At 43.0% G+C, this 15904-nt stretch overlaps 1 protein-coding gene across 1 annotated transcript in view; it reads right to left on the bottom strand.

The window, feature by feature from the left end:
• PMFBP1 (polyamine modulated factor 1 binding protein 1) overlaps positions 1-15904 on the bottom strand; it is a 243370-nt gene that overhangs the window by 64620 nt on the left and 162846 nt on the right. Inside the window, exon 9 of the mRNA XM_014558373.2 lies at positions 9913-10082. The gene's annotated coding sequence lies outside the window, so the exon portion shown is untranslated. The remainder of the gene's footprint in view (positions 1-9912; positions 10083-15904) is intronic.

Raw genomic sequence — 15904 nt, 5'->3', positions numbered from 1 at the left:
ATTCTTCTCTCTCTCTTTCTCAGGTCACTTCCACTCCCAGTCCCTTTATTGCATTATTCATCAAGTAAGTCCTGCCTATTGTATCTTCTAAACAAATCTTCTATAGGCACTCCTCTCTTCATCTCTAATGACACTGCCCATTCCTCCAGCAACTAGAGATATGATCATGTCATTTACTTGCTTAAAACCTTTCAATAATTCTCCATTGCTCTCATGACAGAGTACAGATGCTTAGGATGGTTGATGGGCCCTCCTTGACCTCTGTGCTGCTCTCCTGACCCTCCTCCCTGCCCTTCTTCACATTCCCCACTATAGCTCTACTGAACTATAGTCAGTTACTCAGACATACCCCGCATCTTTTTCATGCTGCTTGTGCTATGTGCATCATTCCATTCCCCTCCTTCTATCATCTTTGGGCTAACTCCAGCTGATGCCTCAGGATGCAGGTAAATACTATTTCCTTTATAAAGTCTTATCTGGCTCCCCAGGCCTGGAAGCATGTGCTCCCATCCTGATCCCTTGAACATCCCTAGCAGGGAAGTCATCACACTTGATTAGAATTGTGGGCATACTTGTCTGTATCCCCCTCTAGACTGTAAACTCTATAGACTGTGTTTTCTTGTTCACCATCTTATGTCAAGTGAATAGACAAGTACCTAACACAGAGTAGATATTCAGTAATATTTATTGAAAGAATCAATAGCCAATTAACAAATATACAGTGAGAAATCACTGTCATGGGAGCTGGAATACTCTTAGTCCATATGACCAGCACATTCTCTCTCTATAGGTAGACACACATGAGAAACCAAAGAGGTTTATGGGTGACAGAATCAGGACTTAGGGATATCTAAAAAGTCCAATATTGAATGGCAACTGGCTAGGATAGTGTCATATAACTATCTCAGATAGCAAAGGTCTCACCAATGGAGCTGGTGCTATCAGTCTGTTGACCAAGACATTCTGTCTCCTGGACATTACTAGGAGGGGTCCAGACATCATTCCCTCTATGACTGTGTTCTCCTGCCTTGCTGTATCACAAGACTGATAATCTCCTTCCTTAAATAGGCTACTCTGGTACACTCTGGTTTTGCAGACCTGAGAGCTGTTCTGTCTCTCGAAGATGACTCTAGACATGGTTCAGCTCTTCCAGAACAATCTTTCTTTCATTTTCAAGTTCTAGGGTAAACCCTCCTGTAATTCACTATGAAGTGGCAAAGTATCCCAAAACGTTACTGTAGTTCAGAGGTGCAGTGGTTCATTCTTCATCAGACAATCAAGAGACTTTGTGGAAGTGGTTACATTGGATCTTGCATGTGACTCTGATACAGGAAGATGCGCTGTATTCTAGGATACTGGGGAGAAATGAGATTTCCATCTAGAGCCAGGAGAGTAGGAGAGGTAAATTTATAAAAAGCTTTAGATGCTAGGATGCAGAGTCTAGAGTTTATCTAGAGGCAATAGGGAGCAATTGAAGGTTTTTGAGCTGTAGAGGGACACCTCAAGAGTTGCTTCAGGCAGTTTAGCCTGGCTTCTGCGTGTAGGAGACTGGGTAGAGAGAAGTAGGAAGAAGGGGAGAAGTCCCAGAGAGCTAGACAGGAATTAGGAGATGACTATTTTCAAATAAAATTAGCCAGTTGAGCAGAGTGACAGGTAAGAAATTTGTTTCTTTAATTTGTCACTATAATAGTATAATATTACATCAAATACATAAACACATCATCCTGAAGTTTCTTGAATACTGATTAAAAATGAACAAACAAAATAATTTCATTTCTGAAGAAATATTTACTAAAGGAAGACTGGTGGTGGGTGAGATTTAAAATTGTGCCATTGGGACAATACTGTATTACTGAATGGTTCACTTTCTTCAACCACTAGATCTGTCTACAGATTAGATCTGGGTACAGTGGGCTCCAAGTTCTGTCCACATCCAACTGGTGGGGCAGAGTAGTCTTAGGAACTAGTCAGGTATTCATGTCTCGGAAACCTTTTTTGATCTAAACAATTTTTGTTTCGGTGGGATCCACCTTGTATCCTGTAGAATTATTTGTCCAACATTTCAAAGGGTTGTCAAGGTGAGATGAAGATAGAACTGATTTTGGAAGGGAAAGGGGCAGGTAGACTACTTATATCAAACTCATTTATATTTCAAAGTGCTTTTCCTGTAGCTGTTCTCCAGTGATCAAGTCGTGGAGGGAAGGGTGAGGTGGTTACATATGGGCGCTGCTATTGTTATGTTGGAAAATACTTTTTGATGAACAGTCATTTCCTTCCACTGCCAGAGGGTGTTGATAATGAGCAAATTACCTTTTACTCCCTCTGGTGTGGATGTGAAATTGGCTGTTAATAGAGTTGCTAATGCTACCGGGTTAGCATGTGATTGTTCTATTTTAAGCCAATTTAAGTTATATTTGGGGAGTAGCCAATCAGACTCCTCGCTAAGAAAATGGGCCCAACTGCAACATTTAATATCGAGAAACCTGCCTCACCCTCAGATGTGGCTGGGAGCAGAAAGTGCTGAACATGCCGTCGTTAACATGAAATGTTTTAATACAATGTCTTTTTCCTTTGGTAGGTACAAGAATGGTCTCATTAGGCAAATACCAAATGTTTTCATCATAGGATGGGACCCATTTCAAACCTCAATAATATGGAATGCTATCAGCCAATGATGTAATTTGTTTAACAATGGGTTAATATCGGTCATTTCTTTACTGCTTGTTATGCAGTGAAAACTTACTAGAAAATGAAACGCTCAAAAATTAGTTGAAAGGAGCAAAAAAGATGAGAGATTTTACTGAGTTATACGCTTGATTGGGCTAATTAAAGGTACAGATGCATTAGTAAGTTATGGGAACACCTCTGATTTCTAAGGATGCTTGCCTAGGAGGGGGATGGTGTGTTCTAATCATCTGTGGCACTGTGAGCCCCCACACCCAAGGGAAGGGGGCTCAGCTTTTCTCTTACATTCTTCCTGGCCCTCCCCTTCCAGCACCTATTGCTACCTGGCACCTGGTGGCTGAACCCAGTGCATTACTTGGGAAAGTTTCTTGACTAAATAGGGTATTCTTGAACAAAGCACTGTTGATTTGTGATTTTCATGTTTTATTGGCTTTTCATGTTTTAAATGTAAAGCTCATTAGCTGCACACAGAGAAGGAAACAGGTATGAAGGATGGAAAATAAAACTCAACTGATGTGATACAGAAAGGTACAGTGTGCACCACTCTGGTTTAGATTAATTGGGCTTGGCACTATTATGGCTCCTGTCACCTGATCAGTTTACTGGGCTGGAGAAATTGTGGGAATGGAAAGTGCTAGTGTCTAACAGTACCCGAACCTCACCTCCTGCCAAAATGCCTCCTGAGGAAATTCTAGGCTCACACTCTGATCCTGCCATTAAGATCGGGTAGCCGTGGAAAACTCACCCCTTATGGACTTCTACTCATTTAACAGATACTTCCCAGAACTGCCTTGTGCCAGGCTGGAATACAGCAATGAAGGACAGGGCCCCCGACTAAGGGAGCATAGACTATACCGGGGAAACACTTATCTGAAAACACAACACGTGGTGATAAGTGGGTTAATATGAGGTGATTAAAATCTTGGGCATTTGGGAAATACTTTTAGAGTTGATTTTTAAAAAAACAAACGCTCACGGTGCTTACAATGACACCACTGTAAGGATTTTATAAATATTAACTTATTAATTCTTATAACAATCCTTGGAGGCAGATGCTGTTTTTATCTTCATTATACAGTCGAGGAAATGAAGGCACAGAGAGGTTGAGGTTAAATGACAAGGTCACACAGCTTATCTATGCAGAATCAGGATTTGAACCCCTGCCATCTGGCTCCAGAGTCCATGCCCCCAGCCACTACATGCTGCCTTCCCTTTAAGCCAGTCCCTGGAAGGTAAGTGGGATTTGGGCAGATGGAGAAGGGGAATGGGTGAGATGAGAATTTCAGGCTCAGCATTCCAGGCAAAGGGACAAGCTTGTCCAGGTCCACTAATATGTGACTACATGTAGCACACGAGGAGAACCCCCGTGGTCACAGTAGCAGGATAAGAGGGGCTGTGGTTTGGGTGTGAATGTCATTTCTGGAGGGATGGGCAGAGAAAGGGGAGCTGGCAAGGAGGCTGAGGAAGAGCCCACAGAAGGAAAACTAGCAGAAGGACCTCTCCAGAGGGAAGGCAGAGAAATGACGGCAGAGTCCACAGGGTCAGCTGTGGCAGAAGTCCACGTAAGATGAGGAAAACCAGGCCATCATTTTAGAGATGAGGAGGTCACTGCTGACCTTGTGAGTACAGTCTGGGCAGGACAGACGACCGAAGTTAACACTGTAGTTGACAGGGAGTTTCTGGCAGAAGAGAGCGCTGTGAATATTTTTCTAGAAGTTTTATAATAAAGGGAGGAGGGGAGAGAGAGACGGAAGGGAAAGGAAGGAAAGAAGTGATCTTGGCTAGGGATCAGAGATGGGGGAAAGCAGAGAGGGAGGAGTGGGAGAGAGGTGGGGTTGGGGAAGCACGGGAGATGAGTGAGACTGAGGTGCGGACTCTCTCCCCGCTCAACCTCAACAGGAGGCATTTTCTAGAGAACAAGGTCAATACTATTATTGTTTTTTTTCAGGCAGTGGAACATAACAAAGAAAGGTTCAGATACAGATTTAACAGAGGGGCTTTTAAGACATCCTAGGTTGTGAGGATGTTGAGAGAAGACTTGTGTGTCCCTAGCAGAGCACCAGGCAGAGAGCAGCTTCTCAGAATGTTTGTTGAATGAATAAATGGGTATTATTTACATTTTTATTGTGAATATTATTTTTAAAAAAAGAATATAGCACTGCTTTTAAAACACTTGGAAACACAGTCATAAAAAAACTAACATTTTATGGACCGGGATTCATTTCATGAAATGTTGCAGATGGGCCTGTATCCATCCTGCCTGAGGCCTTGAAGTAATAGGACCATTATAGGATTTCTCAGTGGGTCATCAAAAAAGTTTCATCTCTCATATTCCTGATACTTCACAGACAGATTCTGTATTTTATTAAAGGTAGAAAAAAATAAGCTGTATCTGAAGCACAGGGTTAGGGTTAAAGGTGTTAAGAAAATGTGAAACAATTTTTACTAGTATCTTGACTACTAATTTGGATAAATGTTTATTCTCAAAATGTTTCAGTATTATCTTTCTTCTTCTAGGAAGGTCAGGCACATGCCACTAAAAATACATTTAGTACATTCGAGAATATTTTTTCAAGTGATTTATTGGGGTAATGTATGGACTATTTATTTAAATATATCTCTTATTTCCAGTAATGCCACAACCTCATTAGAAGTGACTTGGCTCATTGCTTAAGCAAAATGATTTTGCTATTTAGGACCGCTCCTTTAAAAATAGTCTATTTTCCTCTAACCATTTACCAGAATTGGAGATCTATTTTTAGAAAAGTAGACGAGAATGGGTAAGGTCACAGCCCTGAGCCTTAGGGAATTCCTCCAGAAGTTGTGTCTATTGCACATGCTGGCTCATTTTTCTCCCTTCCCAGATTCTCCAGAGCAAAGGGAATTCTCCACTTGAGGTGTGAGGGCACAGCCACTTCTCTGAGGAATTGTGGAATCCCCCGGAGAGGCTCTCTTCTGTATTCTCAGTGGCAGGCACCTAGCTGGTAAAGTACAGGGCCTGCGTTTAGCAGTAAAAAACTGCTTATGTTTTTTGGGGACACAAGCTCACTGTTTGACATATTAGCAAATGAAATTGCTAATGAGTGAGTGTGCAATGCATATCCACCTTTCTATGGCTGATACACTCAAATGCTTATAACACATTAAAAAAAGAACAACAAATTTATATGTATGATCCCTCTGGGAGCTGAACTGTTTCCGATGTGGCATCTAAGAGTTCCTTCTGTTTCATTCCTCTGACCCTGTCTCCCTCTGAGAGGTGACCACCATCCTGAATTTTGTGTTCATTATTTATCTGATAAAAAAATGCTTTTATCACCTATGTATGTACCCTTAAGCGGTAAGCTATTTAAGTTTGCTTGCCTTTGAGCTTTATAAAATTTGTATCATACTGTACTTAATCTTCTGCAACTTGCTATTTTCATTCAATGTTGTTTCAAAGATTCATCCATGTGGTTGCATTTAGCTGTGGTGCATCCATTTCACCGCTGCATGACCGTCCATTGTGGGAATGTGGCACGGTTTACTCATCCGTTTTCCTGCAAATGTACAGTTGGTTGCTGGTAGTTCCTTAGCTATGCCGGGCAGGGCTGCTGTGTGTGTTCTTGGGCATTCTCATGCTTGTATGCAAGTGTTTCTCCAACATGTTTGCCTGGTTCAGAGGCTTGTGAACAACATCTAACTTCATAAGGTCGTACCAGACTGTTATTCTCAATAGTGTCATTTGAATTCCTTACCCAGCTTAATGAAAAATATGTCAATGCAGCTACAATTCAAAAAGAAAGGCAGGCAGACAGGCAAGGAAGGAAAGAGGAAAGAAAAGAAGGGAAGTGGAGAGACAGAAGGAGAGAGAGAGAGAGAGAGAGAGAAAAGAGAAGTTTCCCCCCAAATAGTCTAAGGCCAGTATAGAAAAATACATAAATTTCCTCAGGTGTTTAGTTTTATTTAATGATCCAAATTCAACGGTTACAGGATGTTTAACATGTTATTGAACTGAAAGATTAAAAAAATTATTAAATCCAGTTGGTGTAAACATGAGGAAACTGGCATTTTCATTTATTGTTTGTGGAGTGTTAATTGCCTTCTTTCTTGAAAGTAATTTAGCAATATGGGACAGATATCCTAAAAAAGGTTCAACTGATTTGGCAATCCTTCTTACAGGATTGTATTCTAAGGGAAGAAAAGAATAAGTATCTGAAGATGTTTGTTTAAAGATGTGAGCTGCAGAGTTACTGGCAGCAAAAAGAAAGAAGGAGAAATCATCTAAATGCCCAAAAGTTATTGGTTAAATAACTATGCAGCAATTTTAATTGAAGGAAGGATGTGCATGTTATAGGGAGTGGAAGGATTTTAGGTGATGATGAGAATGAGGATGATGATGATTATTACTGCTTATCTGTATTTTTTTTTTTTTTGCTTTTTCTATAAGAATAATGCATTACTAATCTTTTTTTTTAATGCATTACTTATCTTGATTAAAATAAAGAACAACTTGTTGCAGCCTATTTATTACAAACAAAGCTTGGAGATTTTTGATACTGCCTACACTCCATTATCCATCTGTGGATTATCCTTAGAAAATTTAACATCATAGATTGACACCTACGATGAAGACTTTCTCTCCTTTGCTCTCTGGGAATGTAAGCTGATTTTATATCAGCCTAAAGAACAAAAATACAATTCTATAACCCCTAAATGCATTCAGTAGAACAAAAAGTCAAATATCTGTATTAGCCCGGATCACATGCCCCAGATCCAGTCTATCAGCCTCGATCATCCGCCGGCTACTTCCCTCCCAACCATGTTTTCCTCCAGGTGCTGTAATGTTTCTAATTCCATTTGTCATTACAACATCCCCATGAGGTGGGGAGAGTATACAGTGGCAGGTATAGTAATTATCAAGGCTACTTTTTTTTTTATTTGGTAAAATACTGGTGAAATATTTTCATTTTATAATCCTTGGTCTCTTGGAGCCTTTGAAAATAATGGCCAGTAGTTCAGCAAGTTCATTAACTAATTCCCTTAAGGTTGGGGAATGTGCATTATCCAGATCTGCTGATTTACATATTGTACCATGTTTTCAAGTATTCCCTTACCTGGTTTATTTCAACATCTATATTTAAAGGTCTTCATTAATTCCTAATTATCTACGCTCCCTTCCTTTATTTTTCTTGTTAAAGACCAATTTAAAAGAGCACCTCGGTATCTCTGCCACTCAGAGTCATCATTAATTTCACTCCCCTCCTCATTTATTAGTCCAGCCACTTTATTGCTCAGGCTTCCTCCTCCCCAGCCGGTTTTCCTCGCCTCTAACCTCCATGGTGGTGTTAACTCATTCTGCCTTCTCCACTGCTCTTATCTTTCCCTGACAAGCCTTAGAAAGAGTTGTGTATTCATTTTTTTTTTGGAGGGCTTGTCCTCATTCTATCTCTATTTCCACAGTGGGCTTTCTTCTACCTTTAGATCTTTTCAAGGTTCTTTGTCAAGCACTCCTTGCATTTTTTATTCAAGGCATCCTGGGCTTTTGTGGCTTAACTGTGATTTGAAAATTTTGTGCCCTTGCCTGCAGTGCTATCTGGGTTTCTTAATTCACCCAAATTGGATTTCTGAAAATCCTTGAACTTGAGCAAGTTCCTTAATGTTTTTAAGTAAAGAGATCAGGTCATATCACCAGGACAGTGGCGTCTCATGGTCAACAGTAACAAAGACCATTTACAGGAAGAAGAGAGTCAGCAAAGATATGAGGTCATTGTTCATGCCTGGGGCAGGAGATAGACATTTTCAGACCCAAATCCTTTCAGACCCATCCTTGACAAAGAAGCTGAAGTGCTCTTAGTATTCTGGGTTACTGACATTGAACTTGGTTTCAATGTCATACCATGGATAGCGGGCAGCTTGCTGTTTAGAAAGGTGAGCTTAATAAATGCTGCCCAGGAGTTCCACTTTCTAGTTTACATTAATTAATGGAATGAAAACTAGTGCTAGATTTTATACTTATCAGTTTAGATACAATCAGTTCACAACGTTCCTTCATTTTCTGTGTTTGATAGTGTCTGTGTGTGGACATGTGGGTCTGCTGCCAAGTATGTGATCGTGGCATAGTTTCCTTTCCAGGCTGTGGTAGTCATTGGGTCCTGCTGCTCAGGTCTCCCTTAGAGAGAGCTCTCCCCCAAGGAATGCAGTTGGCTGGCAGCCTTTTAGCTGTGAATGTCCCAAGGTAGCTCCTGGTCAACGACCAGGCACAGTGGTGGTAGCAGGGAGCACCTTTTCTGGATCTTTGTACCAGATTTCCCTGTTGGGCTGGCCACCCCTTCTCTGTGCTGCACCGCAATCTCAGGCTCTCCCTACCCCATCTTCTCTCCTTCACCATCTTATCACAGACCAGTATGGCACCATGAAGCTCTGAGGCTCTCCCTGCCTACTGGTCATCCCTCTCCCTTTTGTTTGACACGGGTTAACCTCACCAAGTCTCTTGCACTTCCAACTCCATCTTAGCATCTGCTTCTTGGAGAACCCGAACTGACACAAGGACCCAACCCCTCTTTAACCTTGCCCGTCCCTCTGCCTCCCCCACCCATCCTGCCAGGCATGAGCTCAGCCACACTCTTTTATGTAACTTGATGGAAAACACAACTGCTACAGAGTCATAGATTGTATCCCAGGCTGACTAGAAACAGAATTGGGGGTCACCTCCAGGCTGGGATAACACATACAACTCCTCTCACTCATTACAGTTTGATCAAATTGGCTAGTTCCCAGGAAAAGAGCTTGTACTTAAACTACAGGATCACTAGGTGACGCTGCTGCCCCACATAAAGGAAACAGACTGAGCTAGGCTTGGCCAGAGCCATTCTGGGCTGGGGGTCCTGCCGTTTCCTTGGTTGGTTAGGGCCTACAAATCTGTAATCCACTCCAGACTCTGAAAAGGTGATTTCTGGATGCATGAGTCCAGGCTCTAGAAGAGCATGTTAAATCTCTCTCAGCTTACAGAAGTGTGTGTGTGTGTGTGTGTGTGTGTGTGTGTGTGTGTGTGTGTGGAGTTCTTCTCTGGAGCTCTTGAATTGATTTAAAAACTAACCATGCCTGCTGTAATTTTTCCAAGTGCCTGCCAGTCCACTTACATGACTATCTACCTTTTTGGATCAACATAACAATATGGAAGAACTATCGATTTGAGTGGCATCGACACCAAAGTCTATCAGAGTCGCACACCCCGGCATCACTTACTTGTGTTAGGGATGTAGGGAGACACAGAGTCTAGGGTGCAGAAGCTACTTCCATGCTTGGTGTCTTCTCGGCTGAATACAGAACACGCATCTCCCTGGTCAGGTTTCTGGCTTCAGCGATGACATCTTTTATGCTGCCTCCTCTACCTTCTTACTCATGCAGTCAGCAATCTGTAAACATAACAACTGTCTTGTAAGTCCTCATAGACAAAGCTGCTGAGTAGGATTAAAAATTTAACCCTAGAATTCATCCCCCATTCCCAGACAGTCCTATCTTTTGCACATGCACAAAACTCCTTTCTTAGAGCTGCTGGTTGGCACTTTAGTAAATCTGAGTTTTAAGAAGTTATTTTCTTATACATGGGATGAGTATTCAGTTGTATAGAAAATACTTTCATATCAAAACAGAACTGAATTCATTGGTGCTTCCATTGGGGAATCTCCAGAACCACAACCATCAATCCATTCTTTACATTTCTTTAATATTGCCCAATCTTTTTTTTGTCACATTTTACACCAGTAATGGTGAGGAATTTCCCAGAAGACTTCTGGCCCACTGTCTGATATAGAGACATCAGGAGTATGTCACTGGATAATTTTTGAAAGATAGCCCTAATATTGTCAATACGTTCACAATCCAAGCACAGTGCTACTCAAATTTGCTTGATTGTAAGATACAGATTCCCAGGCCTTTCCCCTGGGGACTCTGACTCAGTCAATCTAAGGTACCTTTGGGAATATGGATTTTAAATAAGCAGACCAGTGACTCTTACAATCAAATTAAGAAAACACTGCCCCATTAAACAGAGTGGGTTCTAGCTGTGAACCAGGATGTGATTCCAAACAGACACAGCAGAAGCCACAATGCAAAAAAAGATGCTGGAGATTTTAATGGCTAGAGAAAGAACCATCTGTGAGTCGTGGGATGTCCTCACCAGGTAATTAGGTACCTAGGGTCATCCCAGGCACCTGGAAGCTTCTGATAGAGAAAACATTGGGGAATCTTTTATTAACATATTTAATGTGCTTGACTAAGGGGAAAAAATAGAGGAGGCCTTGTTAGTGACTCCTCCCTCTGCAGTGCAGGGCTGACAAACAATGCTTTCTTTCTCAGGAAAGGTTTAGTTAACCCTTGGTTGTCTTTCTTGAGGGAGAAATCACTGGGCATAATCAGGCCTAACAGAAGTCTTCCTGAGAGACCTGGTGGTCTCTGGGGTCCCGTGGGCACTGCCCGGGAGGTGTACATACAGAGCCACATGGACCTCTGTCATGGGATGTGGTTACAGCTTCTGTGAGAGAGCAGTGTGCTCTCTTATGTCTCAGGCTGCACGCCTCCTCTCTTGGGCCAGCTTGAGACTCCCTGGGGACCCCAGCATATTGACCCACCCAATGAGGGATCCCGCCTTCCCTTCCTCACAGCTGAGGGGTGAGTGCAGCTCTCTCCCAGGTGAGGGTTGACTAAGATAAAGAGATGCAGAGCCTGAGCGGGAAGCTGAAATTGGAACCATGTGTCTCAGAGTGGAAACTCTGATCTGCAGGTTTTTCAGGCCACTCTGTCACTCTGCACTTAGAACAATATCACACCTGCACACAAACCACGGTAGGTAAGATTGCAAATTTCCCCCTCCCCAACAAAGTCGGCCAACCCAAGGGGAATTTTTTGTTTGGTGGCAACAACTAAGTGAAAATGCAACAATCTCTTCCTGTCTGCAGATAAATCACGCTGCATCGCGGCATCTTCTTGTTTTCTATCCCTGAAAGAGAATGGGGGTAGCTTTTTTTTTTTTTTGCTTTTTTTTCATAAATAAATATTTTAACTGGAAATTTCCAAGCATATGACAGGCCTAGAATGTGAACTTGAATGTACTGTAATAGAAATCATCAGTTGCCATGGCGACGTGTTCCAAGAGCAGATTGCACGGAGTCACATGGGCAGAGAGTGCTCAGTAATACTAACACATCAGAGAGCGAGGCCACTTAACCTCAATCGCTTCCAGCTATTGTGCAGAATGCAATTGAATTTATTCCTAATTTCTGCCAGTGCTAAGGAACAAAATTTCCCTGCAGATTTTAATCTTACTCAGGCAGCCCCAGCCAGTGCTCAGATACTGTTCAGCACCAATATTCAGTCTGGTTACTCACCCACTTTACAGCTCTATTTTCTTATTCTTATTTTTAATAATAGCTTTCCTCCCCCTGCTGGGTCCCGCATGTCCCCCTGCCCTGGGGAGAACTCCCTCCTCCTTTCCAAATGGCTGCATGGTTTCTCTGACTCCATTCTGCTAATACAACGCAGCTTTCATAATAATACGAGTGAAAAAAAAATGACAGGGCGCCACTCTCAGCAATAGTTTTCTTTTTTCCCCACCCCAAACCTGTTCTGAAATTTAATTCCCTCCAGCTTTGGGTTGTACCTTGGAATGCCACAATTAACAGCCCCAGCATAGGAAGGCAAACCCGTGGATCAGTGAATAATGGAATCAAAGTGTGTATTTTCAATCCCTGTGACAGTCACCTCCCTACTCCCCACATACACCCCCAACCAGGAAAGCCATGCAGATTTGCAGGAGGTATAGCCGCCTGATCATAGAACACTCATTTCGAGAGCTTATCCGCTCTTATGAAGGCTGATAAATCAGAGTCTCTCATATGGACAGTCTCAAGTTAGCAGCGTCATCGATCTCCTCTGCCCCTTTTAAGTTATTTGTCTTATTCACTTCCAAAGATGATATCAGAGATGCCAAATGAGCCTTTGTTTTCTGCACTCTTGCTCTTCCCAGCGTGAGTGGCTGTGTTGTCGTGGGGGCTGAAAGGCCTGCTTTCTGGGTCCAGCCCTTTCTTTCCAACCAAAGGTCACCTCTCCCCACAGTTCAGGTGTTGTCAGCAGCCTGTCTGTGTTCTGAGGCAGGAGGCAGCACCCTCCAGGCTGACAGTCTGCATGGCCCTAGCCCTCCGATGACCTCCCTACTTTACAAACATCTCTTTTAAAAAGATGGAAAAATCTGCTTTAGTAGCCAAATGAAGACAAGGCAGAGTCCTGCTCTGAGAAAGTCCACATTGAAGGTCAAGCAATAGGAAACTTAAAAAATATAAGAAGATCATTGGAAAGGTCTTTTGAGGGGGAAAATAGGTAGTCTCTGCAGCGGCTTCCTTTAGAGGGTAGGTTCCTCTAATAAGAGGGAAAATGGAGGCACAGATCACTTACTCAGCTAGCTCCAAACCATTGTTCTAATGCTGTGCTGGGACAGAAAGTGTGGAGGGAACCTGAGAAGAGAGGGAATTAGGATGAGCTGCTGGTGGTCATTGCTGACTGTACACAGAGAGCTTGGGGACTAAAGAAGTATCCAAGGAGGCTGTGAGAAGAAAGAAGCCAGAAAGGAAATGAAAAGAAGCACTGCAATGAATTTTATATCAGCAGTGTGACATGTGGATCTGGAGAGAGAAAACCACACGCCAAGCTGCTGGCAGCACAGGTGGCTCTGGGCTGGCCCCGCTGTGCCAAAAGCTCTGGAAGGCCTTTGCCAGATAGCCTCGCCCCACACCTGCCTATCCACAGGGCTGGTTAGCAGAGTGTCCTCAGGTAGAGCCAGCCCTCCAGCCTCCATCAGGGACTTTAAACCAGCTCCAGCTACTTCTGACTAGTAAGGGCAAGCACTGTCCTTGTAACTGGAAAATTGTTCACTTATCCAAAAAACTGAACATATTTTCTAATCAAAATTGGTTTGATTTATACTGGAGCATCATTTCCACACTTGCTTGTTAAAAATGCTTGCTGACCCTCTTGCTAGAGCTGTTTAGGCAATTAGAACCTTAGAAGGTTCCAGGAGGATGTCTAATCTGTACCTTAGCAATGTCCCTTGAGGCAGAGTGGCCTTCTGGAAACTACCCATCCAGAGGTACATGACTGGAGACCACTGAGTCTCCAGGCCTCTGACTGAAGAAAGAGGGCAAGAGAATGTTAAGAAAAAGCCTGTACATTTATTCCTGATGAATTTCATTAAAGGGAAGGGCAATCTGTGTTCTTATGCTAATACCTGCAGTAGCAATTTTATTATGTTCATTAATCTCTAGTCAAGGAATAACATTATTACAGTTCTTACAGTTTTTCAAAGTACTTTCATAACAATTACCTTATTTGAACTACACAGCAACCTTATGATGTAGGTGGGGCACATCTTTCAGTTGAGAGATTAAGATCTTGAAAAGCTAGGGTTAGAACAAAATCACACAGAGTGAGGGCGAGCTCTAGATCTTAGGACAGCTGCTGCAGTGTTCTTTCCACCACCCATGGCGTGTTGGCCACGATGAGGGCCAGAGTACCTGTCCTTTCTGAGGAGAATGGCCCAAAGAGGCTCCTCCCTGCACAATTGGAAAGAACCGGTCCATGGATGAACGGATAGGGGCTGATGCCTGAGCAAAGGGAAACCATCTGTGGGTTGAGCAGGAGGGGCCAGTGCCTCTGAATGTTTGGTGCGGATTCTGCTCACTAGGGCTTTCCAGATTGAATGGAGGCAATCCAACCCAATCCAATCCTTTCTTTGGGGAAGTGTGAATCCTGGTGGAAAATGAGGAGGCAGGTCTAGTTCTTGCAAAAAGCCTGCTGTACAAATCCGCCTAAGAGGCAGTAGGACTCAGAATGAAGATGGCATCTGAGGTTTTGATGTAGTCATATTACTATGCCAAAATACAAACCACTGTATCTTCAGCTACTGAGTAATGGAAGAAACAGACCCCTTTCTGTGCCTCCCTCCTTCCATACCCTCTTCCCTACCCAGTCCTTGGGTACAGGGATAGGGTCAGGGATGGGTTGACAGTCAGGAATTTCTGGTACATTACCTAGCGATGACAAAGAGTTTTAACACTGGCTGTTGGGATGAGGCTTCATGGAAATGGCCCCATGAAAATATCCAGCTTGATGACTATTTGCTGGTAGAAAAAAGTTCCTGTGGTGCTCCGTTTATATGGATCCTTGTACTGAATGTCTATTGCAGAAAGTAACCTGAATGTGGCCAGATACTATTTAGAGATATCAATCTATTTTTTCTTTCTTTTCCTTCTCTTCTTACAAGCAAGTAGTTTGGTCACCACCTCCTGGGAGGCGTGTCTCAGGGCAGGGCGGTCTTTCTGACTTCCATAGTACTAAATCTTAAGTTCTTAGGATAACAGTTCTGATGGGGGTATTACCAGACCTATGGAAATTAGAAAGAAATTTGTCGAAGGTCATACACTAGTAAATGGCAGAGCCAGCATTTGAGCTCAGGCCATGTGTTCCCAAAGCCCCTGCTTTTCTCTGCTATAAGGCACCATGTGCCTTTATTTAAGTCAGTTCATTTGCCTTGCCTATCAGCTCATGGACAGAACATTCACTTTTTAAGGATTAGGGAGTCTTACAGTCTCTTGTGGTACAAACGCGTCTGTATTTGATAAATGCTGCTCATATGAGAAGACTTACCGAATTGACAAAAGTAGGTGAGTATTTTAAAGCACACAGTGTTAGGTGTGTCCTGGCTTCAGCAGGGTGTGGGACTTTCCTCTGAGATACACTCTCTTGCATTGGGCAGCACAGGGTTTTAGCTTCAGGGGAATAACTATAGAAGTCGAGTGCACATCCAGAACTTGCCATTCCCAGTGCTCTCCTCCTGTCTCCTCTGTATTGTGGTTGGGGTTGTGGGGGAAGGAACAATCCACTTAGTGATGGGGTCTGCTTGAAGGAAACAGCTCACATCTTAGTTGGGCATTCTTGACTGGGCCTTGGGGGATGGAAGGCTGCCTGGGGAAGTGGGGCGTAGCCTGTGGGCTCCAATTCTGCACGCTGCTGCTGCCATACATGGAGCTTGTCCTTGGTGGGTCTCTGGGTGCTTTAGTCGGATTACGGTCCTCTGTCTGGATGACTGTCCACTCATTCCTCCTCCACTTATTGTTTCACTGTCTGAATAACTCCTTGTCCCCATCCCACCTGTGGGACAGATTCACAGAGCTCCCCAGACTGTCAC

The sequence above is a fragment of the Camelus ferus genome, chromosome 9 (assembly GCF_009834535.1).
Source record: "Camelus ferus isolate YT-003-E chromosome 9, BCGSAC_Cfer_1.0, whole genome shotgun sequence".
Lineage (NCBI taxonomy): Eukaryota > Metazoa > Chordata > Mammalia > Artiodactyla > Camelidae > Camelus > Camelus ferus.
This window is presented reverse-complemented; position numbering and strand designations above follow the sequence as displayed.